Source organism: Phyllostomus hastatus, unplaced genomic scaffold (assembly GCF_019186645.2).
Source record: "Phyllostomus hastatus isolate PE091 unplaced genomic scaffold, TTU_PhHast_1.1 phas_contig_98, whole genome shotgun sequence".
Taxonomy (NCBI): Eukaryota; Metazoa; Chordata; class Mammalia; order Chiroptera; family Phyllostomidae; genus Phyllostomus; species Phyllostomus hastatus.
In genome coordinates this window covers 7,475,614-7,503,060 of record NW_025333999.1, presented here as the reverse complement: position 1 = coordinate 7,503,060, position 27,447 = coordinate 7,475,614, and the positions used below count along the sequence as shown (strand labels likewise).

Here is a 27,447-nt window from a genome sequence, read left to right as displayed (position 1 = left end):
CGCCAGCGAGGAGCCACTGCGCCCGGCCGTTTTGCCTCCTATCCACTCGGCTTGTTGGGACCTTCTCAGCTGGCTTAGGCCTGGAACCCTCTCCTGAAATTCTCAAGCCTACTTTCCTCTTTGTCTTCACCAAAATCACCCAATTAAAGGAGGGGCCAGATTGCAGGGTCACTTCTCTCCACCTGTGATGTCAGGGTGACTGAATTCTGTTTTTCCGTCACTCCTCCCTCTTTCTGCTGGCCCCACTAGGCATTTTGTGCTTGAGTTTCCCTGAGTTTCTGACAGGCATGCTGTACCTTATCCACAGGGCTGGGCTGGCAGTGCTGCTTAGAGGCCTAAATTTTATATAACGAGGGAGGGTATTTTAAGAAAAAAGAATACAAAATACAAGTTCAAATAAGGTACAGGGCTTGGGAATTTCTGTCCCTGGAGTTAGCTGGTTTCATGATAAATCCTCCATTTATAAAATCCGGGCTCTTGGTTGGCCATGGGGAGTCCATCTAAGCAGATAAATTCTTCTTTGGGTTCATGTCAAATGCATCTTCCTGGAGCTCACAGTTATTTCTCGAAATAGAGGATAGTTGGAGGTAGAGGCGTGCATGTGTACATGTGAATGTATGTGTGCATTCATATGGGTGTGATGGGGAACACCCAGAGGGGCACTAGGATGCTGCTTGGTGGAGCCAGGACCAGGCTAACTTCACATTTACCTGGACTCCTGTTAATTTGCTGTGTGACCCAGAGCAAATTATTTTACATTGGGAAGCCTCAGTTTTCTCATTTGTAAAATGTCTCACACTGAATCCCTGTTTTAAAGTATCCATCGGTGTGATTTATTTTGAAGGTATATGTGAGGGGGGAGTAAATAGCACAATATAATGTGTATAGAATGAATGTAGGGTCTGTTCACGATTATCACAATGACAGCTGGTACAGCGGTAAGCAAACCACCTGTTCTATTTCAGTTGTTGTGGGAGAGACTGGCCTGCCAGGGAAAAAGAGGAACAGCTGAATAAGAGATTGAGCCTTTCTTTCTTTCTTTTTTTAAGTATATTTTACTGATTATGCTACTACAGTTGTCCCAATTTTTTTAATCCCCTTTATCACCCTCCTCCCTGTACCCAACCACCTTCCAGCATCCCCCACCCCTTAGTTCATGTCCATGGGTCGTACATGTTAGTTCTTTGGCTTCTCCATTTCCTACACTATTCTTAAGCTCCCCCTGTATATTTTGTATCTACCAATTATGCTTCTTATTCCCTGTAACTTTTCCCTCATTCTCCCCCTTCCCCTACCACTGATAACCCTCCATGTGATCTCCATTTCTGTGATTCTGTTGCTGTTCTAGTTGTTTGCTTAGTTTTTGTTTGTTAGGTTCAGTTGTTGATAGTTGTGAGTTTTGTGTCATTTTACTGTTCATAATATTTTATCTTCTTCTATTTCTCAGATAAGTCCCTTTAACTTTTCATATAATAAGGGCTTAGTGATGATGAACTCCTTCAACTTGACCTTATCTGGGAAGCACTTTATCTGACCTTCCATTCTAAATGATAGTTTTGCTGGATAGAGCAATCTTGGATGGAGGTCCTTGCCTTTCATGACTTCAAATACTTTTCTCCAGCCCCTTCTTGCCTGTACGGTTTCTTTTGAAAAATCAGTTGACAGTCTTATGGGAACTCCTTTGTAGGCAACTCTCTCCTTTTCTCTTGCTGCTTTTAAGATTCTCTCCTTATCTTTAATTTTGGATAATGGAATTATGATGTGCCTTGGTGTGTTCCTCCTTGGGTCCAACTTATTTGGGACTCCCTGGGCTTCCTAGACTTCCTGGAAGTCTATTTCCTTTACCAGATTGGGGAAGTTCTCCATTATTTGTTCAAATAAGTTTTCAATTTCTTACTCTTACTCTTCTCCTGGCACCCCTAATTCGGATGTTGGAATGTTTCAAGTTGTCCCAGAGGTTCCTCAGCCTCTCTTCATTTTTTTTAATTTTTGTTACTTCATTCTGTTCCAGTTGGATGTTTATTTTTTCCTTTTCTTTCAAGTCATTGATTTGAGTCCCAGTTTCCTCCCTTCACTGTTGGTTCTCTGTATATTTTCCTTTACTTGACTTTGTATAGCCTTCATTTCATCCTTGATTTTGCAGCCATACTCAACCATTTCTGTGAGCATCCTGATTACTAGTGTTTTGAACTCTGCATCAGATAGGTTGTCTCACTTGGTTCTTTTCCTGGGGTTTTGATCTGTTCTTTCATTTGGACCATATTTCTTTGTCTGGGTGCACCTATTACATTGTAAGGGGAAGAACCTTAGGTATTCCTCAGAGTGGGGCAACCCTCTTTGCTGTATTGTGGCGCTGTAAGTGGGGGAGGGGTCCAAAAGGAAACGATGCCACTTCCTTGGCTCTTGCCCCACTTTCCGTCACTTCCCTTGCTTCCCACAAGCAGATTGTGCCCTTTCAGGAGCTGATTTACAGGCAGGTGGGTTTCTGTACATTCTAGGACCCCATGGGTCTCTCCAACAGACTCTCCCATGAGGCTGGGAGTTTCTTTCACCACCACAACCCCACAAATTTTTACAGCCAGAGGTTTTGAGTCTTTAGTTTCCCTGCACTGAGACTCTGGGTTCCGCAGCCTGTCTCTCTCCCCAGTTGTTCTTCCTGGCTTATCCACAAGAACGTGGGACGGCCCGCTCCACCAGCCACTGCCTGGTCCACCCGGTCCTCCAGCCGCCACTTTGCCTCATGTCCTCTCCACCCCAGCTGCCCATCTCCACCCTCCTACCAGTCTGGATGAATGTTTCTTCTTTAACTCCTTGGCTGTCGGATGTCCATGCAGTTTCAATTTCTGGCAGTTCTGGTTGTTTTTTTGTTTTAAAATTGGTTGCTATCCTTCTTTTGATTGTGTGAGGAAGAGAAGTATTTCTACCTATGTCTCTATCTTGGCCAGAACTCAAGATTGAGCCTTTCTTAAGTAACCTATAGTTAAACTCAGGAGAACTCCTCCAATTAATTTCTTATGACAGCTCTCCAGCTGAGTCCCTAGCAACAGTAGTATTGTGATGTTAGCTTACTTTTCTCCAGGAAAGGGGGTGTGTCCTTCTCAGGAGAAGAAACATCTGGGGTCATCCCTAGATTATAGTCTACCTCCTCCCTGCCCAGCCTCTCTCTCCAACCCCAAATCTACATTTTAGAAAATTCTTTTCGATGTACTAAGTAAGGATGTCACAGATTTCCCAACCTCACCCTCACTGGCTGCTACTTCTCATCCCACCTCCTGATCTTACTTTCTATCAGAGTTCTCTAAGGCCTTCAGTCGCTGGCACAATCCCAGCTGGCCCTCACTTGCACACTGGAGCCCCACCCGCACCTTCAGTAATGACCCTGGGCCTCACAGCAGGCGGGCTTCAACAGTGTGGGGGCACGAGGGTGAGACCAATCCGGACTCCACCACTTACCCAACATACCACCTCGACTGGTCATTAATTTAATCGGTTACTTAATTCATGTTTATTGTGAAGATTAAATCAGTTAATGTGCATGAAGGACTTAATACAGTCCTGCCAGGCAGTAGAGAATCAGTAGATGGGAGATATTATTATAATATGTTTATATTATCATATGTCATATATTCTGTGCACACTCCAAAGGCAAGGTTTGCAAGCAATGCAAGTACTTTTAGTCCAACTACCCAGCTGACAAAATTTACTGAAATGTTAAGATTTTTGCTAAAGCCAATTGCTTTGCATTGTATAAAAATTCCTTTCCTATTTCCCTTCAACAATAATTTTTTAAATTCATATATACACATTACTATGGCATTTTAGAATTGAATGTATCCTTGGTTATCACTAAGCAGTAAATGAGATATTGACAAAGACTCTGTCCTTGACCAAACTTTAGTGATTCACCTCTGAGCCCTCTCGACTAGGCCTGGACCTTGGCCCCATTCTTGCTGGGCTTGCATAGTCCAGTTGTAGCAAGCATCCTGCTAAATCATCTTAGACAAAATTCCTCCTCACATCAGTATCTGATTCGACTTGATAGCTAATTAAATTCTATACGTCCCACTCTTGATATCTGATTACCCTGGCCTGCCCTGGGCAAGAATCTTGTTACTCAGATTAGCAAGAAAACCCCCTACAGTTAATGTCTGTCTCCTTTTAGTAATTGTTGATTCACTGACCTCCCCCCAGCTCTGCTCCTCAGCTGTAAATCCCCAGCTATCTTCACTGTACATGGAGGTGAACCTGACCTCTCGTCTGCTGTGAAGTCTTGACACCTATCAGGATAGTCTCAGATAAAGTCTTCCTTGCCATTTAACAAGTGTGTGCATAATTTTTTCTTTTATAATATATCCTACCTCACTGAAGAAAGTGAAGGTGGAATTGATTATTCTGAAGATAGACAAGATTATTTTAAAATGTAAAATTCAAGCAAGGATTGGCTTCCCAAAATAGTCACTCGGATTCAGTTGAATTCATGCAGACATCTGCTTTGCAAAGGAATTATTCTGTTTTAAAATTAAGCATCCTGCCCTGGCTGATGTGGCTCAGTGGCCTGAGTGCTGGCCTACAGACTGACAGGTCGCTATTTCAGGTCCCAGTCAGGGCACATGCCTTGGTTGCAGACGTGGTCCCCAGCTGGGGGCATGTGAGAGGCAACAAATGGATATTTCTCTCTCATATTGATGTCTCTCTCCTTCTGTTTCTCCCTCCTACCCTCTCTCTCTAAAAACAAATAAATAAAATCTTTTTTTTAATTAAATATCTTGCCTTGCTTGATGTGGCTCTGTTGGTTGGAGTGGTGTCCTGCCTGGTCACAGCGCAGGGGTGCGTGAGGGAGACAATCAGTCAGTGTTTCTCTCTCACATCAATTTCCCTCCCTCTCTCTCTCTCTCCCCCCCTCATTCCCCCCACCCTCCCTTTCTCTCTCTCAAATCAATACACATATTTAAAAGATACATTGTTTAAATATATATAAATTTGTCTGGTTTATCATTCTGGGGAGCAGTATCATCTATGATCCTCTCTGCACATGTATTAAATTGGGTTTTCTCCTGCTGATCTGGTCTTTATGTCAATATTATTACCGTCCAGCCATAAGAACTCAGGCAGGATAGAGGGGAAAACTCGCTCCCTCCCCAACACCATTCTGTGTCAGGCATGTCTGTGTAAGAAGACTGGCTAAGAGAGCAGTGTTCAAGTCGTAGATTTTGTTTCTACTGTGTTGGATATACTACAATTTGTATAACTACTTATCAGTTCATGTGTCACCTTCTTTGTTTCCAGTTTTTAGCAAATGTAGATCAAGGTAAGCAAAATAATCCTCTGCTCCAGAGATAGTTGGGTCTTAACCCCCAGAAGTTGTGAATATGTTCATGGCAAAGGATTTTTGCAGATGCGGTTAAATTAAGAATTTTTGTGTATAAAAAGAGGTTATTTTTATTATCTGGATTGACCCAATACAATCAAAATTGTCCTTCTAAGGCAAAGAGGCAAGCAAGGGAGTTAGAGATGTAGCCACTGAAGTAGAGGAGACAGACAGAGACAGAGAGGGGTGGAGGGAGAGGGAGAGACAGGTTTGAAGATGCTTCACTGCAGCTTTGAAGATGGAGTGGATGAGCAAAGTTGTCCTCTTAAGTGAGGGTAGGCAAGGAAATGATTCCCACTTAGCGCCTCCAGAATGAACAAAGCCCTTTAGATACTCAGATTTTAGCCTAGTGGGAGTGATCTTGGACTCCTGATCTCAGAGCTGTAATATAACCATATAAGTTTGAGTTCTTTTAAGCCACTAAATTTGTGGTAATTTCCTACAGTGGTGATAGAAAGCTAATTCAGCTGTTATAAACATTCACGACAGGTCTTTGTGTCGATATATATTTTTATTTCTCTTGGTCAAGTTCCAAGGAGTGAAGAGCCAGGCCCCAAGATATGTGTAAGTTTGACTTTATAAGAAACTGCCAAACTGTTCTCAAAAGTGACTGAACCATCTTGCATTACCACCGACAATGTATGAAAGTTCTAGTTCTATATTTTTGTCAGCACTTAATAAAAGTCAGTCTTTCTCTAATTTGTTACAACTAATGATGATCATCTTTTCATGTGCTTATTTCCCAACCACATTTTTTCTTCCGTGAAATGTCCAAATATTGTGCTCATTGTTAAGCACTATTATTGAGATATTCACACATCATACAATTCACCTCATTTAAAATGTTCATCTTAATGGTTTTTAGTATATTCACAGATACTTGTAATCATTACCACGATCAATATTAGAACATTTTTATCACTTCAAATAGAAATCTCATGCCTGCTTTTACTTCTTGTTTCCCATCCCTACCACCACCCCTGACCTTAATCTACTTTCTGTTGCTATAGATCACCTATCCTTGGCATTCATGCCAATGTGGTCTTTTGTGACTGGCTTCTTTCACTTAACATGTTTTCAGGGTTTATCCATGTTGAAGCATGCATTGGTACTTTGTTACTTTCTGTAGCTCAATAATGTTCCACTGCATGGATGTACCATATTTTGTGTATGCATAAATTGGGTAAACAAATGGGTATTTTTGTGTTATTATGAATAAAGCTGCTATAGATATCTATGCAGTTTATGTGGACACATGTTTGCATTTTTCCAATTTACATGCACAGAGCAGAGTTGCTGGGCCATGGGGTAACCCTGTTTAGTTGTTGGGACAACTGTCAGACTGTTTTCCAAGGCAGCTGAGCCCTTTTCCTTTCCCACCAGCAATGTCTGAGGGTTCTTTTTTTTTTCCTTTTTTTTAATAAACAGTGAAAGAAGAAGTAAAGAAAGTAATCCTATTTACAATTGCATGGAAAAGAAATAAATGCCTGTGAATTGGAATAAACAAAGAAGTGAAAGACCTGTGCTCTCAAAATTATAGGACATTGAAGAGAGAAAGTGAAATGAACACACACAAAAATGGAAGGATAAATCATTTCTATATAATAGGAAGATTAAATTGTTATAATTACAATACCTCCCAAAGCTATTAGTTCAATTCAAACCTGATCAAACTACTTCTCAGTAGAAAAAAAAAACCTTAAATTTTTCTCCATTCCTATATGGAACCACAAATACCTTAAATAGTCCAATGTAATTCGAGAAGAAAAACCAATGTTGAAGATATCACACTCGTGTTCTCAAACTATACCATAAAATATAATAATCAAACCAGAAAAGTATCAACACAAAACAGATGCCTAAATCAATGGAAGAATGTAGAGAGCCCAGAATTAAACCCTCTTACATGCACAACTAAACTATGAGAGAGAAGTTAAAAATAGACACTGAAGAGGTGACAGACTTTTCAAAACCTGGTCTTGGAAAAACAAAATTTATACATGCAATAAAATTTGTCTATATTCTTACATCATATACAAAACTAAATTTAAACTGGTACGATCTCTGCCTACTTCTTCCATATTTTCAACTGACACCAGCCCTGCTTCCCCCTTACCACTTCTCCCTTCCTTCCCACTGAAGTCAGCACCTCATCGATCTCTGCCTCACAGATAATTCTGGACCACCCATCTCTCTTTACCTTCCATCCCTACCCACATTCCCTGCTTTCCAACTGATGGAAGCATGGTTAAGTCTCCTTGGGTTTTTTTTTTATTTTATTGATTATGCTATTACAGTTGTCCCATTCCCCACCCCCCTTATTCCCCTCCACCATGCACATCCCCTCCCACCCACATTCCCCACCTTTAGTTCATGTCCATGGGTCATACATATAAGTTCTTTGGCTTCTATATTTCCTATACTATTCTTAACCTCCTCCTGTCTATTTTCTACCTACCATTTATGCTACTTATTCCCTGTAGCATAACCTTTTCCCCCTCTCCTCTTACCACTCCCCTGCTGATAACCCTCTATGTGATGTCCTTTCTCTGATTCTGTTCCTGTTCTACTTGTTTGCTTAGTTTTAGTTTTTGTTTTTTAGGTTTGGTTGCTAATAGTTGTGAGTTTGGTGTTATTTTATGTTTCATAGATTTTGGTCTTCTATTTCTTAGATAAATCCCTTTAACATTTCATATAATAAGGGCTTAGTGATGATGAACTCCTTCAACTTGACCTTATCTGGGAAGCACTTTATCTGACCTTCCATTCTAAATGATAGTTTTGCTGGATAGAGTAATCTTGGATGGAGGTCCTTGCCTTTCATGACTTCAAATACTTCTCTTCAGCCCCTTTTGCCTGTAAGGTTTCTTTTGAAAAATCAGTTGACAGTCTTATGGGAACTCCTTTATAGATAACTCTCCTCTTCTTGCTGCTTTTAAGATTCTCTCCTTATCTTTAATTTTGGATAATGGAATTATGATGTGCCTTGGTGTGTTCCTCCTTGGGTCCAACTTATTTGGGACTCCCTGGGCTTCCTAGACTTCCTGGAAGTCTATTTCCTTGATTAAGAAAGTTCTCCTTCATTATTTTTTTCAAATAAGTTTTCAATTTCTTGCTCTTCCTCTTCTCCTTCTGGCACCCCTATGATTCAGATGTTGGAATGTTCCAAGTTGTCCTGGAGGTCCCTCAGCCTCTCCTCATTTTTTAAATTCTTGTTTCTTCATTCTTCTCTGGTTGAATGTTTCTGTCTTCCTTCTGGTCCACACCATTGATTTGAGTTCCAGTTCCCTTCTTGTCACTGTTCATTCCCTGTATATTTTCCTTTATTTCACCTTTCATAGCCTTCATTTTTTCCTCTATTTTGCCGTCATACTCAACCAATTCTGTGAACTTCCTGATTACCAGTGTTTTAAACTGTGCACCTGATAAGTTGGCTATCTCTTCATCACTTACTTGTATTTATTCCGGAGCTTTAATCTGTTCTTTCATTTGGGCCATATATTTTTGTCTCAGTGTGCCTGTTTTGTAGTAAGAGAGGAGACTGAGGAGTCTTATATCACTGCATCCTTGCAGACACTTGTTACTTATTACTCTAGCCATCCAGTGTGTGTGAAATGCTCTCTCATTGTGGTTTTGATTTGCATTTCCCTAACGACTAAGCTCATTAAGCATTTTTTTCATGTGTTTATTGATCATTTATATATCTTTTTGGAGAACTGTGTGTTCAGATATGTTGCCCATATCTTTCATTGGCTCATCTTTTTATTATTGAGTTAAGTGTGCTTTATACTCTAGATGTAATTCTCATATCACAAATGATTTGCAAATATTTTTCTCATTCTGTGTGTGGTATTTATACTTTCTTGATGATATCTTTGAAGCACAAAAGTTTTTAATTCTGATAAAGTTCAATTTATTTATTTATTCTTTTATTATTATACTTTGGGTTCATACCTAATAATCCATTGCCAAATCCTAGATCATGAAGATTTATCCTTATGTTGTCTTCTTAGAGTTTCATAGTTTTAGCTCTTACATTTAGGTCTTTGATTCATTTTGAGTTCATTTTTGTATATGATGTGAGGTAGGTATCCAACTTCATTCTTTTGCATGTGCCTCTCCAGTTGTTCCAGCTCCATTTGTTGAAAAGACTATTCTTGGCATGCCTTTTGAAATCAGTTGACTTTAGATGTATGGGTTTATTTGTGAACTCTTAATTCTATTCCATTTGTCTATACTTCTATCTTGTGCCAACACCACACTGTTTTCATTACCATTCTTTTGTTGTATGTTTTGAAATGTGAGGCCTCCTATTTTGTTCTTTTTCAAAATTATTTGTGTATTCTTTGGCCTTTGCAATTTCAGATGAATTTTAGAATCAGTGTGTCAGTTTCTGCAAAGAAGATAACTGGACATCTGATAGAGATTGCACTGAATCTGAAGATCAATCTTAACAACGTTAAATTTTCTGATCCATAAACTTGAGATGTTTTACTCAGATTTTCTTTAATTTCAACAACAGTTTGTAGTTTTCAGAGTATATGTTTCACGTTTCTTTTGTTGAATTTATTCCTAAGTATTTTGTTTTTATGCTATTGTAAGTGGTATTGTTTTCTTAATTTTATTTTTATATTTTTCATTACAAGTGTATAAAATACAATTGATTTTTTTAAATTGATACTGCGTTCTGTAACTTTACTGAACTTGTTTACTTATTATAATAGTTTTTAGTGGATTCTTTAGTATTTTCTACATGGAAGACCATGTCACCTATAAATTGAGGTAGTTTTGCTTCTTCCTTGCCAATCTGAATGCCTTTTATTGAGTGCTTTTGTCATGAAATAATGTTGGATGTTGTCAAATACTGTTTCTGTATCTATTGAGATGATGATGTGATATTTATTTTCTATACTATTGATAATGTAATGATATATTACATTAATCAATTTTTGGAATATAGAACCAGCCCTGCATTGCTGGGTTAAATTCCACTTTGCCATTATGTGTGTGTCTATCCGTTTTTTCCAGCTCCATTCTGTTTCTATATTGCAAGATTTGATTTGCTAGCAAAAGTTGAGGATTTTTGTGTTCATACTCATTAAAGATATCGATCTATAGTTTTCTTTCCTTCTGATGTTTGTCTGATTTTAGTATCAGGGTAATATTGGCCTCATAAAATGAATTGGGAAGTGTTCCCTTCTCTTTTACTTTTTGGAAGAGTTTGGGACAATTAGTATTAATTGTTCTAAAATCCTTGGTAATTCAGCCAAGAAGAAGTAGTTGTTTCTTCTTTTCCAGTGTCCTAAGATGGGAGTTCAGGTTACTGATTTGATTTGAAATTCTTGTTCTTCTTCTTTTGTTTTGTTTCAGTGTCTCAAAAATGGAATATTTACAATACTTTGGCATCCAGACTTAAGCTGTTTACGGCTGCTTCCTCAAGACAGGAGCTAACTGGCCCTGCACAAAATCTAAGAAAGTCTTGATAAGCAAATTTCTGTTTAGTAAGTAGGCCATTTGTTCAAGTGAATAGACTCTTTATCCGTAGGAATTTTCTAAAATAATTGGTGGAATTATTTTTTGTTTTATAGTTTAATTTTCCTGTGGAACAAAGAACTATGTCATGTTGACATAGGTGGTCTACACACTAGCTAAGTCATGTGGACACAGATGGTTTCAGTTCTCACCTCCCTGAACCAATCCTTCTGAGACATTTCCTGCCTGAGTCACTGGTAACACCCACCACCTCCTACTCCCCCGGGGGGGAAGCACTGGGTGCTATTTTTACTTCCCCATTCCCAAATGCAATCTCTCACCCTCAACTCCCATACTTGGCAATTGCTTCCCAAATGCTCTTTCAGCATCTTTTCTGTCTCCATTCTTTCTTTCACATAAAGTTTTATTTCTGAAATAAATAAGCCATTTCTCCCCAAAATGACTTCCAATAGTTCCACAATGTTTATATGGAGGTAAGGAGATGAGGGCAGGGAAGTAGGTTTACAGTTGTGAGTATGAAAAACACAGTTTATTGTACTATTATTTATTAACTATTATATTATTTTCCATATAAACAACTGTAAACCTACTTTTGTCCCACCCTGTACATTAAACTATCATGTGCACACCCTATCAAATAATTTTTATTTGTCAACTGTACCTCAATTAACTTCTTGGAAGAAAGTTTTCCAGTGCTAAAAATAAAACCTGAACTTGATAGCACTGACTTCATGATCCTCCCTGAGCTGGTCCAACCTCTTAATTCACTTCACACTACATATATTGTATTCAATTTATTTAAACTAAAAATTTTAAAAACGCAGTTTACCTGTTTCTCTTCATTGTTTAATATAGGCATTCACAGCTAAAACTTTTAATCTAAAAACTGCTTTAGCTGCATCTCATAAATTTTGGTATGTTGTTTCTTTCTTTTCATTCACCTCTAAGTATTTTCTAAAATCCCTTTTGATGTCTTCTTTGATCCTTTGGTTATTTATGAATATGGTGTTTAATTTCCACATATTTGTGAGTTTCCCAATTTTTTCTGCTATTGACTTCTAATTTCATTCCACTGTAATTGGAGAACATGCTTTGCATCATTTATAGCCTTGTGATTTTATCGAGGTGTTTTTTGACCTATCATACTGTCTATCCTGGACAATATTCCATGTGCACTTAAGAAGAATATATATTCTGTTATTGTTGAGTGCAATGTACTATAGATATCTGTTAGGCCCACTTTTCTTTTTGTCTTGTCTCATTTTGTGTTTATTAATGAAAGCAGGGTATTGACATCTCCAACTATTGTTGTTTAGTTGTCTAGTTTTCATGTCTGACAGTTTCTGCTTCATGTATGTTGGTGATCTGTAATTAGTTGTATATATGTTTATAACTGTATTATCTTCCTGATTGACTGGCACTTTTATTATTAGAAAAGGTACCTCTCTGTCTTTAGTAACACTTTTCATTTTAAAGTCTTTCTTGTCTGATAGTAGAATAGCCACCTCACCTTTTTTATGGTTGCTGTTTGCATGATATATACTTTTCCCATTATTTTACTTTCAATTAATTCTATCTTTAATTGTCTACTTAAAAACTTTATTTTCATTTAATTTTTAAAATATTTTACATGTTGGGTTGTTTGTTTTCTGAACATTGAGTCATGAGAATTTTTAATACAAATCCTTAATCAGACATTTGTTTTGCAAATATTTTTCCTAGTCTGGCTTGTCTTTTCACTTTCTTTTTATTTTTTCTATAACTGAGCATTATTTCTATTTTAAGTTCCCACTTGGCTGCAGTAACAATTGTCTTATTGATGGGGGTCCACCTCCTTCCTCAGGGCTGTGTCTGGACTCGGGAATTTCTGAAGGGCTGCAATGAAGGGAATCGGGAGACGCCAGGTCTTTGCGTCACAGGTCCCACAATGATTCTAAGATGCTCCTTGTCCACTCCAGTGTTGGTTTTCAGTCTGGCCCCTCCAATCATGGTGACTGCCTGGCTTGAAGGTGGAGGCATCTGTGGCTCCCTTGCCCTGTGATGTGGCAGAAATCTCTGTCAGGTGGCCTTGCTGCCTGCCATAAAACACTTTCGCTGATGAAGAGCTTGAGGTTTCAGGTTAGCTGACTGGTGCAGAAAACCTCAAGGAGAAAGAATACAGCAAGGACTTAGCACATAGTAAATGTTTGAAAAACATTTGGCATTTGTCACCGATATTCTCTCAATTATTTTCTTATGTGAGCAGGTTAATGCAGTCATTTTTTTCAGAGAACAAATACTTGAGTGCCTACTATGAGCAAAAGCACTGAGAATTAATGTCCCTGCCCTTACATTATATTAAAAGGTGTTTAGGAAACAAACAATAAACAGGTTAAAAAAAGAAAACCTACACAGTTTCAGACAGGACAACAGCCATATTTAGGGTAACAACTTGTCTTTTTTTATTATTATATTTTATTGACTATGCTATTACAGTTGTCCTGATTTTTCCCCTTTGCTCCCCTGCACCCAGCACCCCCCACTCCCTCAGACAATCCCCACATCATCGTTCACGTTCCTGGGTCATGTGTATAAGTTCTTTAGCTGCCCCATTTCCTAGTCTGTACTTTACAGTCCCATTGCTTCCTATAATTGCCTATTTGTACTTCTTAATCCCCTCATCTCTTCATTCATTCTCCCCCTCCCTTCTTCCATCTGGCAACCATCTGGTAGCTAACTTCTTTTCTGTTCCTGCTTTTAAGAGTCTCTCTTTATCTTTAACCTTTGCCCTTTTAATTATGTGTCTTGGAGAGGGCCTCTTTGCATCCATCGTAACCGAGATTCTCTGTGCTTCCTGGACTTGCATGCCTATTTCCTTCACCAAATTGGGAAAGTTTTCTTTCACTATTTTTTCAGATAGAGTTCCAAATTCTTGCTCTTTCTCGTCTCCTTCTGGCATCCCTATGATGTGAATGTTGGACTTCTTGAACTTGTCCCAGAGGCTTTTATATTACCCTCATTTTTTTGTTTCTTTTTTCTTCTTACTGTTCTGCACGGTTGTTTTTTGCTTCTTTATGCTCCATGTCATTGATCTGATGCTCAGCTTCATCCACTCTACTACTGGTTCCCTGTAAATTGTTCTTTATTTAAATTAGTGTATCCTTCAGTTCTGACTGGGTCTTTTTTGTGTTGCTGAGGTCCTCACTGAGTTCCTTGAACATCCTTATAACCAGTGTTTTGAATTCTGCTTCTGATAGATTGCTTATCTCTATTTCATTTAGCTTTTTTTCTGGAGTTTTGATCTGTCCTTTCATTTGGGCCATGTTTCTTTGTCTCCTTGTTTTAGCAGCTTCCCTATGTCTGTTTCTATGTATTAGGTAGAGCTTCTTTTACTCTGTGTCTTGGTAGTGTGGCTTAATGTAGTAGGTGTCCTATAGGATCCAGTGACACAGCTCCCCTATCACCCAAGCTGGGTACTCAAGGTACGCCCTTTGAGTGGGCTGAGTATACTCTACTCTTGTAGTTGAGCCTTGGTTGCTGTTGGCAGATCAATGGGAGGGATTCATTCAGGCCAGTCAGCTGCAAGGATTGGCTGTGACCACTGACCACCAACCTCCACCCTCCATGGAGGATCAGCTGTGCAGGGGCAGGGTGCTGGTGCTCCAATGTGGTCTGTAGCTATCCACTGGGTGCGCTTGCCCTGGGGTTTCCCAGGTGCTGCAAGCCAAGATCAGCCCTCACCTGTGTTTTGCCTGAGCTGTAAAGCAATCTGAGTTGGCTACTACTTGTTCTGAGCTTGGAGGTTCCTAGGTGAAGCCAAGCTATGAATCTAATCTGGCTACCTCTAGGGCTCACTGAAGCCAGCTATTGCTTGTTTGATAGGATTTAGAGCCAAGACCAGCCATCCTTATAGAAAAGTAGTTTGGGTGGGCCCAATTAAGTACTTTGAAAATTACAGCCAAGCAACTGCATTGTAATTGTTTATGTTTGGGTGTTATCTCCTGCATATGCTTCCATCAAAAAAGAAAAAAAATGGAAAAACCAAAGAAGTTATTTCCACATAAGGCACAGGACAAAATTAACCACATTTACATATTGAAGATGAAAATGAGTGTGTTTTTTTGGCTTTGTTTGTTTTGCTATTGTATGTCTATAGATTAAAGGGGCTCAAGCACATTATCCATGACAGAAAATCACGCTGTTGTACAGGATAAAATTGTTAATTCTGACTTTTATTCTTATACAATTTGAAGAATAGAGTTGAAATGATTGCTATTAGTTTGATTGTTGGTAAGAACTAGACCACCACACAATGCAATGCAGTAATGAGCTGAGCAAGTACATTTGAAAATGAAGTCACAGACATAATTTTTCTCTCTATACTTTGTCTGTTTGAAGAAAATTATAAAGTCAGAAAGCAGTCATGGATGAAAGAACAAATAAAATAGGTGGCCTGGAGAGTTAAGATGAGGACTAACCCTGGCCAGGTGGCTCAGTTGATAGGAGCATCACCCGGTACGCCATGAGTTTGCAGGTCCAATCCCCGGTAAGAGCACTTTCAGGAGGCAATCCATGTCTGTCTGTCTGTCTGTCTCTCTCGCTCTCTCTCTCTCTCTTCCTCCTCCTCCTCCCCCCTTCCCCTCTCTTTCAAATAATAAACATATCTTCAAGTGAGGATTTTTTAAAAAGATGAGAAACAAAAACATCTGTTTAGAGTTAAAAACAGACAGTGGTTTATTTTGCAGCAAGAAGAGGGAACGGTGGTGGATGGGAACTACCGGAGCAGGAGTTTCTCGTCCAGCCTGTCACAGGTCCTCCACTGCTGACGTCTACCTTTTTCACTCGGGCCCTTTTACAGGGGTCTTTTGAAGGACATCTTCAGCTAATGTAAGGAAGACCTTTCGATGTTTATATCTGCTTTTTCACTGGTCTCAAAAGATCTAATACTATGCTCCCTTGCAATCTGTTCTCTTTTTCCTTCAGGTACAACTTTTTGACCATCCATATCACATTTCTTTCCTAATACGTTCTTTTCACATCTTCACCGGCACACTCATCTATGTTTCTAAACCAGCTGCTGATGTTTTCAAACGTTCACTATTGGTGAAGTCATATACTAGCATGATACCCGTTGTTCCTCAGTAGTAGGAGGTTGTGATGGTATGAAATTGCTCCTGGACTGCCATATCCCATATCTATAGATTGAACTTCTTTCCTTGTAATTTGACTGCTTTACTCTTAAAGTCTATTCCTATGGTGGAAATAAAGGTGGTATTGAAGGCATCATCCCAATCACATAAAAGGAGACCAGTCTTCCCCACTCCAGAGTCCTGGATCAGGAGCAGCTGGGGACCCCAAGGGTAGGTAGGTCCCTCTCACTATGGACAACTCTTCACTCAGGCATTCTCAGGCCACAGGACCTGGGAAGCGTGGGGAAAAGGAGGGCTCGAGAGGGTGTGGGCAGCCTAGTAATGGCCTCATCCAGGAAGCACCAACTGTGGTGGCATCCCGTGGCCCCAGAGCAGCAACCAGGCTCCACAGCCTCTCCCGGCCCTCAGGGCCCCCCTACCACCTCAGAGCTATTCCCAGTCCTACCTGGTGAGCAAGCAAGCTTTGCCATGGAGGAAGCAATCCAGGCAAGAGTGAGGACAGTCTCTCCTGAGCAGAAACTCCACATTGGGATGCAGTGATGGCAGAGAAGGAAGACTCCAAGCCAGGGAGCTCAGATTCATAGCCACAGGAAACTGAGCCCTACCTCCTCAGAGACACTTTTCTACTTGCTCTCTCACACTGGCATGCCTATTTCTTTTCCTCATTTTGGGATTTGTTTGTTGTTCTTTTTCTAGTTCCTTTAAGTATAAAGTTAGATTTTTTTAATATTGTTCTTGTTTCTTGAGATAGGCCTATAATGCTATGAATTTCCCTCTAAAGATTGCCTTTGCATGTCCAGTAGATTAACTCTATATCTGGTAAATTACTTGCTACATTTCATTTAGCTCTTTTTCTGGGGAGTTTTCTGTTCTTTCATTTGAGGCATGTTTCTTTGTCACCCCATTTCGGCCACCTCTTTGTGATAATTTCTATATATTAGGTAGATCTGCTATGACTCCCAATCTTGGCAAGATGGCCTTATGTAGTAGGTGTCCTGTGAGATTCAGTGGCACTGTCTCCTTGAACACCTGAGCTGGGTACTCCAGGAGTGTCCCTTGTGTGGGTTATGTGGGCCCTCCTATTGTAACTGAGTCTTGATTTCTGTTGGCCCACTGGTGCATGGGATTGACCCTCAGGTTAGCTGACTGTGAGGATCAACCCTGACCACAGTGTACAAGCTGCTGTGCAGGTGCTAACCACATGAAGCAGAATTCGCCTCCACAGAGTCTGGTGCCTACTGAGATCTCTCTTTGGATATGCCACTCGTGAAGCTAATTGGATCCTGCTCTGCTGTTGTCTGAAGCTGTTTGGAGGCCCCTTGGGAGGGACTCTGGTATGGACAAATATCAGACACTGCTTGTGACTGGCCCTTGGCAACCTGTTGGGAGCTATAAAGCAATCCAAAGTTTGTGGGTGCTTCTGCTTGGCCTGGGTACTGGTGGGATGGATTAAGCTGCACAATAAGACTGACTTTTTCCAGCACTTGGCCTGGGCAGCAGATCAGCAAAAGTCCCAAGGAACACTGAGATTTACCTCATCTGCCTCTGCCTCTGCCTCTGCCTTCTGGCTGCCTGTTAGGCTCAGTCACTGAAAGAGCCATTAGAGGTGCTCCAGTTGCATGAGGTACATTCTCAGTGAGTCACTAGGTGGGGGCAAGTGGTATTCACCAGATCTACACATACTCAAACTTGGTGCCAGAGCTGGGTTTTGAGGCTACTCAGCAAATACCAAGTCTAGCCACCACCTGCTTGGTGCTTGCATATCTAGGTGGTGGGGTAGGGTCTCAAGGAGTCATAAGGGTGAGGCCAGCAGAGTTTATGAGACCAAGATTTGGCTGTTTGAAGAGAGGGCTCTTCACCACTCAAGCATGCAAGGGAAAAATGTTCCCCATCCTAGTGCCACACAACCGTCTGTCCCAGATTCTGCCAGGAGCCCAATAGCAGCAGAGTGGGGCCACTGGTAGTTAGGAGAGGAGATGGTGCTGGTCAGACCTTGGGGGAGGTAGGGAGAGTGACCTCCACCCCAGAGCTACACTGCTCAGTAACTGACACCCTTGAGTCTGCCCCAGACCTCCACACCCCGGCCCTGGCAGCTGACTCCTCAGCAGGGACCCCATGGGGTGGGACCATCTTGTCCTTTTCTTGACATTGTCTTGACATTGGAAGAGCAGAAGTTTTAAATTTTGATTAAATCTTAGTTATCAATATTTTTTATGGTTTGTGCTTTGGTATCTTATCTAAAGAGAGCTATCTCTAACCCAGTGTCACAAAGATTTTCTTCTGTGCTTTCTTCTAGAGGTTTTACAGTTTTAGGTTTTACATTTAGGCCCATTCTAGATAATCTTTATATATGGTGCAAGCTATGAATAGAGGTGGGTTTTATTTTTGTTGTTTGGTTTTTATTACATCAGGATATCTAATTCTATCACCATTTGTTGAAAAGACTATTCTCTCTCCATTAAATTACATGGAAACTTTGTAGATCTTATTTTGTAGATTCCATTGGATTATTGACATAGATAATCATGTGTGTTGTCTGCCAATAAACACAGTTTTACCTCTTTCTTTCCAATCTGGATGACACTTATTTCTTTTTCTTGTCTCTTGCACTGAATGGGACCTCCAATATAATGTTGGATAGGAGTGATGAGAAAACCATCCTTGCTTTGTTCCTGATCCTAAGGGAAAATAATTCAATATTTTACCACTAAATATGATATTAGCTATAAGTTTGTAGATGCCTGTGATGGTTAATTTATGTGTCAGCCCGAGTGTCTTAAGGCTGTACAGATGGCTGGTAAAACTTTTTCTCTGGCTATTTCTGTGAGAGTGTCCCAGAAGAGGTTAACAGTTGAATGGGTAGACTGAGTAAAGGTCACCCTTGCCAAGGGTGATAGGCATCATCCAACCTGTTGAGTGTCTGAATAGGACAAAAAGGCAGGCCTGCCTGCTTGACCCAAGACATCCATCCTCTGCCCCCCAGACATTGACAGCCCTGGCCACCAGGTGTTTTGATTCAGACCAGGACTTGCACCATTGACCTCCCAATTTCCAGGTCTTTGGACTTGGACTAGATTACTCCACCTGTTTTCCGGGCTATTCAACTGCAGACAGCAGGCTGTTAGATTTCTCAGCGCTCTTAACTGTGTGAGCCAATTCCTAAAAATTGTATAGTCTCTCACTGGTTCTCTTTCTCTTGGGAAGCCCTGACTAGTACGATACCTTTCATCAGATTGAGGATGTACTCTTCTCTTCCTAGTTTTCTGAGAGTTTTTATCTTGAATCAATATCAAATTTTGACAAATGCTTTATCATCTTCAGTTTTTTATGGTTACAAAATAATCCTAATTGATGAACATATATGTTGCTCATAAATTTACTATTACAAACAAAGTTATGATGAGTGGCACCACACTGGCGCCTTTTTTATTTGTGTCTTCAAGATGAATTTCCAAGAGCAGGAATATTGGAAAAGAATGTGTATTTATAAATTTCTATAATATGTATTAGCAATTGCCTTCCATGGGGATCATAATAATGTACATTCCCACTACCAATGTGAGAATTTCTTGTTTCCTTTCAGGGTTGATATCAAAGTGTATTTTCATACTTCAAGGTTTTCCTAGTCTAAACTGGTAAAAAGTTGCTTTAAATTTTATCTCTTATTATCTAGTCTTAGTGACAAGGACTATCTTTCCATCTGTTTAAGAGCCTTTTATGTTTACTTTCCTATTCCCATCTTTTGCTCCTTTCTTTGTGTATGTGTGTGTGATTTTTTCATTCATTTTTAGGAACTTTTTAATACATCTTTTTTTGGTCAATTTGTTATTTTTTGACTTTGCTTTTGGTGTGTGTGTAAAAGCTATCTGCCAGCTTATCTTTAAAAAGTCACATTCTGCCCTGGCTGGCGTAGCTCAGTGGATTGAGCACAGGCTGTGAACCAAAGTGTCACAGGTTCGATTCCCAGTCAGGGTACATGCCTGGCTTGCAGGCCATGACCCCCAGCAACCGCACAGTGATATTTCTCTCTCTATCTATCTCCTTCTCTTCCCTCTCTAAAAATAAATAAATAAAATCTTTAAAAAAAAGTCACATTCTTTCCATTATTTTTTCTGTGAACATTTGGGAATGTGGCCTAAGAGAAACACTGTAATTTTACCAATCTCTTTGCCAAATCATTTTGTGAAAAGTGGTGAACCTTACAATGATAGTGTGCTGACTCCTGCTAATTTCTTTCACAGAAAGTAGTCAGTATAGCTTAAGTGTTTCTTCTTTCTCTCCTTACATCATACTTTTAGGATTAAAGAGCAGTAAAGGTCAAGGAACACCGGGCCACTCTTCGGTGCACATGGAGTTAAAATATACCCTTTGATTCACAGTCATCTTAAAATCATTAGCGGCCCAGTTTCTGATAAAAAGCTCCACATCTCTGAAAGTATACTCGCCATTGGCATCACAGCCCTGCCGCACATGGTAGTAGAGAACCCCTAGGGCCTTACTTTACAGCCCAGACTCTCCAGGTTGCAGACTTCCAAGAGCCTAATTTCCTAGCTCTTACTTGGATAACAAAGTGCTGAGTCAGCAGGCACGAACTCAACCAGCTCTTTATTTAACTTGTACTGCCATTGCCTTCAGTACAGGACACCATCTCACATGATGTTGCCATATACAATAATAAAAGAAAGTTTTTATGATTAATATTTATGATATAATGTTATGACAAATATCTTCCTTCCTCCTTTCTAACTTCTGTTTTCTATTGCTTTTTTTAAAACCCCCAACTCAACTCACCCTCGCTTTCCTTAGCTTTTTTGGGTCAGTATCTTGGTTCCTTTTTGTTTGCTTCTTCTTTAGAACATATAGGAAAATTTCTTCCTAGAGATAGTTTTGTTCATGTTTGTTCCATCCCTGAGAAGTTTGGTGTAATGAATCACAGAGTGTATTTTTAGAACATCCTAAACATCCTGTTCCCTTTGCCTGCTCAAACTTGCCAGTGACACCATGACCCTAGCACCTTACAAAATGCCTGCATTTAGTAGGGCCTAATAAAGTTGGTCAATTTGGATTGACCCTGCACTTTTCCTCCTCTGTCCCTCCAGCTGTTGATAGTATTGTTTGTCACAACCCACCACCAAAGCATGAAGTGCCCAAGATGTCAAGGTTTCCTGATTGAGGCCCCCAGAAGCCAGTACAGCCTATAAAAACTACCAGAGACCCCAATGCATTAAGATGTTGCTGGGAAAATGTTGGGCCAAACTTCCCACCAGACCCCACACCACAGATCCCAATCCAGCCACCCACAGAGCAGTGCCTTCTCCCGGACTCTCAGGCACACTTCCATAGGGGTTGGCCTTCAGGACAGTAGGAGAAGCTGACACGTGGCAGAACTCAAAGTTGTCTGCCTTCTCTCTCCTGGCCCCATGTCTATGATTTGCTCTGTGTATTCCAGTTCTCTTTTGCCTTAGGAAAATTTTTCTTGCTAATAGGAGGAAAACTGCTCTGATGTGTCAAACAGGTTTAAAACTTAAGAGGGAAAACAACAATGACTTTGGGTTTGAATGTCAAATCTTCCACTTACTAGCTCTAATCTCTAAGTTACTTGATTTCTCCACATCTCAATTTATTCATCAGTAAAAGGATGATTAAAATACCTTTTTTGAGGGGCTGTTTTGAGAATAAAACAAATATATACAAAGTGCCTAGTACAGTGATGGTGCATAGTTGCTACAAAGAGAATAGTAGCTACTATTTTTATTAAAGAAACATCTGAGGAAACATATGCTCACATTTGTCACACTCGTGCTGACAGGTCCTGCCATGATAGAAGACAAGATTGAGAGAGAGCATCCAGAAGAGTGAATGTAGTCATTAAAGGTACAGAGAAGATAGGGTGATTATTATTGACAGGAGGGGCCACATGAACGAAAAAATCTTCTTTGGGGAGAGAATAAGAGACCATGCTGTCCGGGGTGGAGCTTCCATGTCAGATGAATGCAGAGTAACTTGGTTCAGTCGAAGAAGTATAGGGAGTGCAACAGTTTATTGTCTCTTCACTGAGCTACTCTTCTTGACTTATGGTTTGGACCATTAGATCACCATTAAGGGGTTTAAAGAACTCGAAATTTTTATTTGGCTCAGCCCGACTCAGGAGACAATGTTGGAATTGCATCTCCCGGCAGCCATTCTGGTGGTGTGAGCCTGGACTTTGCACACAGCCTTTCCTATCAACAATGGGGCAATGTTAACCTCTTCATAGGAACATCACAGGAATCAGAAAAGAAGATGCATGTAAGGGCGTGGAGCCATAGCCTCGGGACCTCAGGTGCAGACCAGGTGCCAACCCTCAGTGTCTCACCCATGACACGATTTCCACTGCTACACTATTCTCTCCTTGGAGTGCAAGCCTGTGAAGAAAATTTCACCATCCTTGGCTAATAAGGCCAGATTTTGCAAATCTTATTATTGGTCTTATCCCCTGTAGGAATTCCTGCAGTTGTGTCATAAGAATGAGTTTCATTCAGATTGTGAAATCTTTGTCTTTCACCTTTGGCTAAAGTAGAATGGTCTCAGCTCAGCAATTAATGGATTTCTAAACCTGAAAAAGACTAGAGATATTAGAACTCTGTCAATGGAAGAAGTCCAAGAAGTGACTTAGGTCTGGGTACTTCCCTTAATCTCACTTCTTAGGCAAGGTTCCAGCTTAGGTCCGAAAGCCTGCGATAAGAAAGTAAAGAACTTGAGCGGTGATGAAATAGGGTGGTCCCCACACTGTGACTCCAGTGCAGGCTTTCTGAATTGTCTTTTTAGAGCCCAAATTGGCTGAAAAATCAATCATTATGAGTAACTGATTTGTGAGAATGGGAGTTGCCAATGTTATTCAATGGAGAAACAACAGTCTTTTCAACAAATAATGCTGGAACAATTTGACTTTGTAAAATAAGCAGTTACTACCACCACGCCTTAACAACAACAACAAACACATCTGTCCGTAGCTTGCACCATATAAAATAATTGACTAAAAGTGGGCTAAATGTACCACAGCAAACAACAATGCACACACACATGCACAAACACACATGTATGTATGTGTGCTCCTGTATACAAATGATAATTTACAGTTTGTTGTTAGTCAGAGAGATTGAGCTTTGAGTAGATGAAGGGATGTTACGTTGTATTCTAGAAAGTGTACCTGGCTGTCATATTATTAACAGAATAATGGGTAGCTGGGGCAAGCAAAGAGACCAGGGGAATACTATTACAATAATCCAGGTAAGAGCTGAGGGCAGTAGCATTAAAAAGAGTAAAAAGTGGTCAGATTCAGGATATGTTTTGAAGCATAGCTGTAGGATTTCTTGACCGATTGACTTTGCCTTGTGAAAAAAAGAAAGAATTCAACGACAGATTGTAAGTTTTCCTTCCTAAGCAACTGGAAGAAAGAAGTTGCCACATACTGGTTAAAGTAGGTTTTGTGATCAATAGCCATGTTTTTAACACGTGAGACTGCTGCCAGAGTCAGCAGCCTCGCCCAGGCTTGGTGTCAGGAAACGCTGTGACTTGTTCAGTGGCATGGAGGCCAGGGCTACGGAAAGTCACATGCAAGCATGTACATGGACGCGGGGAAAACCCACCCAGCCATGCACCCATTTTTTGGTTCATCTCTTCTCCTTTTTTTTTTTTTACATCTCAAGTCTTCAGGTTCCTGGCCAGCTAAGAGCCTGAGGCCCACTCGGCTTTCCTCTAGATTGTCCCCTGTCTCTGGGACAACCAGGGTCTCAGTGAGATAGAATATTTACCACATGGAGCACAGCCCCTGGAACTTGACAAGATGTTCAATAAACATGGTTAGCCCCCATGAGGCAAACGCTGACTGGCTATTTGGTCCCTTCCCCTTGACTTGCTTGGAGAGATCTCAACAAGGACTGGGCATGTCTCTTCAGAAAGCTCCCAGCCCCCAGATTGAAGGGTGCAATAGCAGGAGGGAGACCACATACTGACTTGCAGTCACACTGCTAGATAAAGACTGGTATGACCAGGGAAGATAACTAACTCAAACAGAGAATTTCCAAGCCCAGGAATCTCCAAGATTTTGTGTGTGAAATCAGTTTTCTGAAAGAATTTAGTGGTAAGTTAGTGGGTTAGTTATTCTTAGCCCCAAATCTCACTGGACATGACTTTAAAATAAACCTATTATGTGGAGGAACCGTATTACTTTGTAAAAACAACAATGAAACACAACAGAAATAGAAATCGAAGAGCTGATTATTCATTACCTTTTGCCTTACCACAGAAAGGCCAGAGGAAGGAAAAGAGGATTCTTTCAAAATATAACCTTCCCAGGTTCTTTCAAAACATGGTTTTCTAAATGTTCAATTTATAAATAACTATTGGAGTGTCACCTATCAGGTAAGTAAACTATGTGTATTTGTTATCTATTGCTACATTACGAAATAGCCCCAGATTTAGCAGCTTTAAACAATCAACACTATTTCACAGTTTTTATGGGCCAAGGATTTGGGAGTGTCTTGCTCAGTCTTGCGGGGCAGCATTCAGGCTCTTGGTAGGGCTGCGCCCTTGGATGCCCGCCTGGGTTGTGTGGCATTGCTTCTGAGCTTGCCCTGTGGTTGCTGATGGGAGGTGTTAGCTCCTCCCTGTGTGGGCCTCTCCATGGAATCAGCCACAAAACAGCTTCCCCTGGAGCAAGTGATCCGAGAGAAGCAGATGGCACAAGAGAACAACCAAAATGGAAGTCACGGTCCCATTACAGCCTACTTTTGGAAGTGACATGCCATCACTTCTGCTGTATGGTACAGTGTGGGGAGAAGCTGCCCAAGCATGCCAATACCAGGAAAGGAGGACCTTTGGAACTGACTTGCTGGCTGGTTACTGCACTATTCCAGTTGTTCTGCACACAGCTGGTCTTCAGCCCCATAGTTCCCTGTCTAGAACCCTGGGATGATGTATGAAGACCTGAAGTGTAATGAACTTAGTTGGTATCCCTGGTATGGAGTACCCTCAGTGGGGAAGCTCCCCACTGCACACACACTGCATCACGGGTCATGCAGACATGTGAGGCTTTTAGTGCAAATTCATTTATTCTATTAGAAGTCCCAAGCATGCACCTTCTCATGGGAAGTGTATGGTGTTGTGCTTGTATGTGAAGCAAACTCAAAATGAAGCAAATAATTCATAAAGTATTCAGGAGACAGAATGATGGAAACGTGGATACTCAGAGCATAACCAGTAAGAACAAGTTCTAGGCCCGTGTGTGCCGCTGACTAGAACTACGACCTCAGGCAAGTCCCTCAACCTCTCTGGGCTCATTATGTCAGCTAAAGATTGAGTGTCTTGTATTAGGTGACTTCTAATAATACTGCTACTTCCAAAGATGGTTATTTAGTGGTATTCTAACTATGGAGAATTCCCAATGAGATGCATTTCAGAGTGCAATTTTCTAGACATTAGCATTTCTACAGTAAGAGAAACATATCACAAATGGACCTGTAATCTTACTGAATCAGGACATTTTAAAATAAGATATTCTTAATAGGGCAAGTTTATTGACAGCGTTCACTTAGGACAAACTCTGCCATATGCTGGCCCTAGGGAAATTCGAGGCCAGTGTGAGAAGGCGGTGGTGAGCCCTGCAGAGCTCCTCCCATAGGGGCCAGAGAGGTGGGTCCACAGAATACAGTTTCCCAGGTCACATATGGGGATAGCATGTGGTCATGTCTATCCCCACAGGTCTAGGGGTATACATGTTTAAGACCTTTTTTGAAGCAAAATTTACATGCCATAAAATTCACCTATTTGAAGTGTACAGTCCCATGATTCTTTAGCAAATTACACAATTGTCCTTTTCCAACCACAATCTAATTTCCATCATTTCAAAAAAATCCCTTATATCCATGTATAGTCAATTGTTCTTTCCAGTCCCCTCCCCAGGCAACCACTAAATCTACTGTCTCTATATACTGCCTTTTCTAGAGCTTTCATGCCAGTGGAATCACACAATATGTGGTCTCTTGCATGTGGTCCTTTCGTACAGCCAACGTGGTTCAGGGTGCATCCACGCTGCAGCCTGTTCCGGAAGTTCGTTCTTCTAATTTCAGAACAATACTCATTTGTGTGGACATCTCGTCTACCTCTTCACCAGTGTATGAGCACTGGGGTTGCTTCCACTCTGGGGCTGTTATGAATCATGCTACTGTGACATTTCTGTCAAATCTCAGTGGACACATGTTTGCATTTCTCTTAGGTATATACCCAACCAATGGCATTGCTGGGTCACAAGGGTTAAACTCTATAGTTAATTTTTCAGAAAACTGCCAAACTATTCTCTAGAGTGGCTACACCATTTCACACTGCCACCAGCAATGTGTGTAAGCTCATGTTTCTCCACATCCTCACCAAATCCTCCATTGTCTGCCTTTTTTATTACAGCAGCAAGCATTGCTTAGCAGTGGGGAAAGTGTGAAATGGGGAGTCTCTTCCTCTCAGGGATACCCCAGCTCCAGAAAACCTTATGCCTAACTAGCAATACAATTTCTGGTCAGGGGCCACTGAAACGCTGTTTTCTGGACAAAACTCTTCCCGATTGTCCTGAGAAGCGACCCCTCCTTAGCCTCGTGGGTGCTCTCCTGTGTTCGTTTCCACCACACCACAGCCCAGCCAAAGCTCTGAACTGTGCACCTCCCGTTCCAATAGTTTGTTTTATTGTAAATGCCAATCTCTTTGCAGCTAACATTTAGGCCTCAGAAAAAGACAATGTATTCCAGAAAATGGTCAAAGATGTTTTTCTGTTAATCTAACATTTTGTGGAAAATTATCCTGCAGGCAAGAAAAGTTACTATGTATTTTATTGAGGAAAATTCTGTATCATTTTCATCCGTAGTTAAGTTTAAAGGTTCTCCAAGACATGGAGAGACCTAGAGGGTAATATGCTTAGTGAAGTAAGCCAGGCAGAGAAAGACAAATACCATATGATTTCACTTATGTGTGGAACTAAAAAACAAGTAAATCAACAAACAAAACAGAAACAAACTCATGGATACCGAGAATATTGTGATGGTTGCCGGATGGGAGGGGTGTCGGAGGAATGGAGGGAAAGGGTGAGGGCATTAAGAAATACGAATTGGCAGTTATAAAAATAGTCTCGGGGATGTAAAGTACAGCACAGGCGATACAGTCACTAACACTGTACTAGCCCGTATAGTGGCAGGTGGGCACTAAAAATACCAGGGTGACCACTTTGAAAGTTACATAATGTCTAATCACTATGCTGTACACCTGACACTAATATAATATTGCATGTCAACTGGAATTGAAAAATTAAAAATTATTAAAAAAAAACTCCTAGCTTGTGGGCCATGTAAAAATGGATTATAGTAGATTATTTGGTCCATGGGCTGTCATGTGTTGACAAATAAGTGAATAAAGGATCCCTAAGGTCCTGTACAA

At 40.6% G+C, this 27,447-nt stretch overlaps 1 pseudogene; it reads right to left on the bottom strand.

Moving 5' to 3' along the window:
- The window catches only part of LOC123828583, a 102,633-nt pseudogene extending 77,714 nt beyond the window's left edge, over nucleotides 1-24,919 (bottom strand).
- Nucleotides 24,920-27,447: the final 2,528 nt, after the last annotated feature.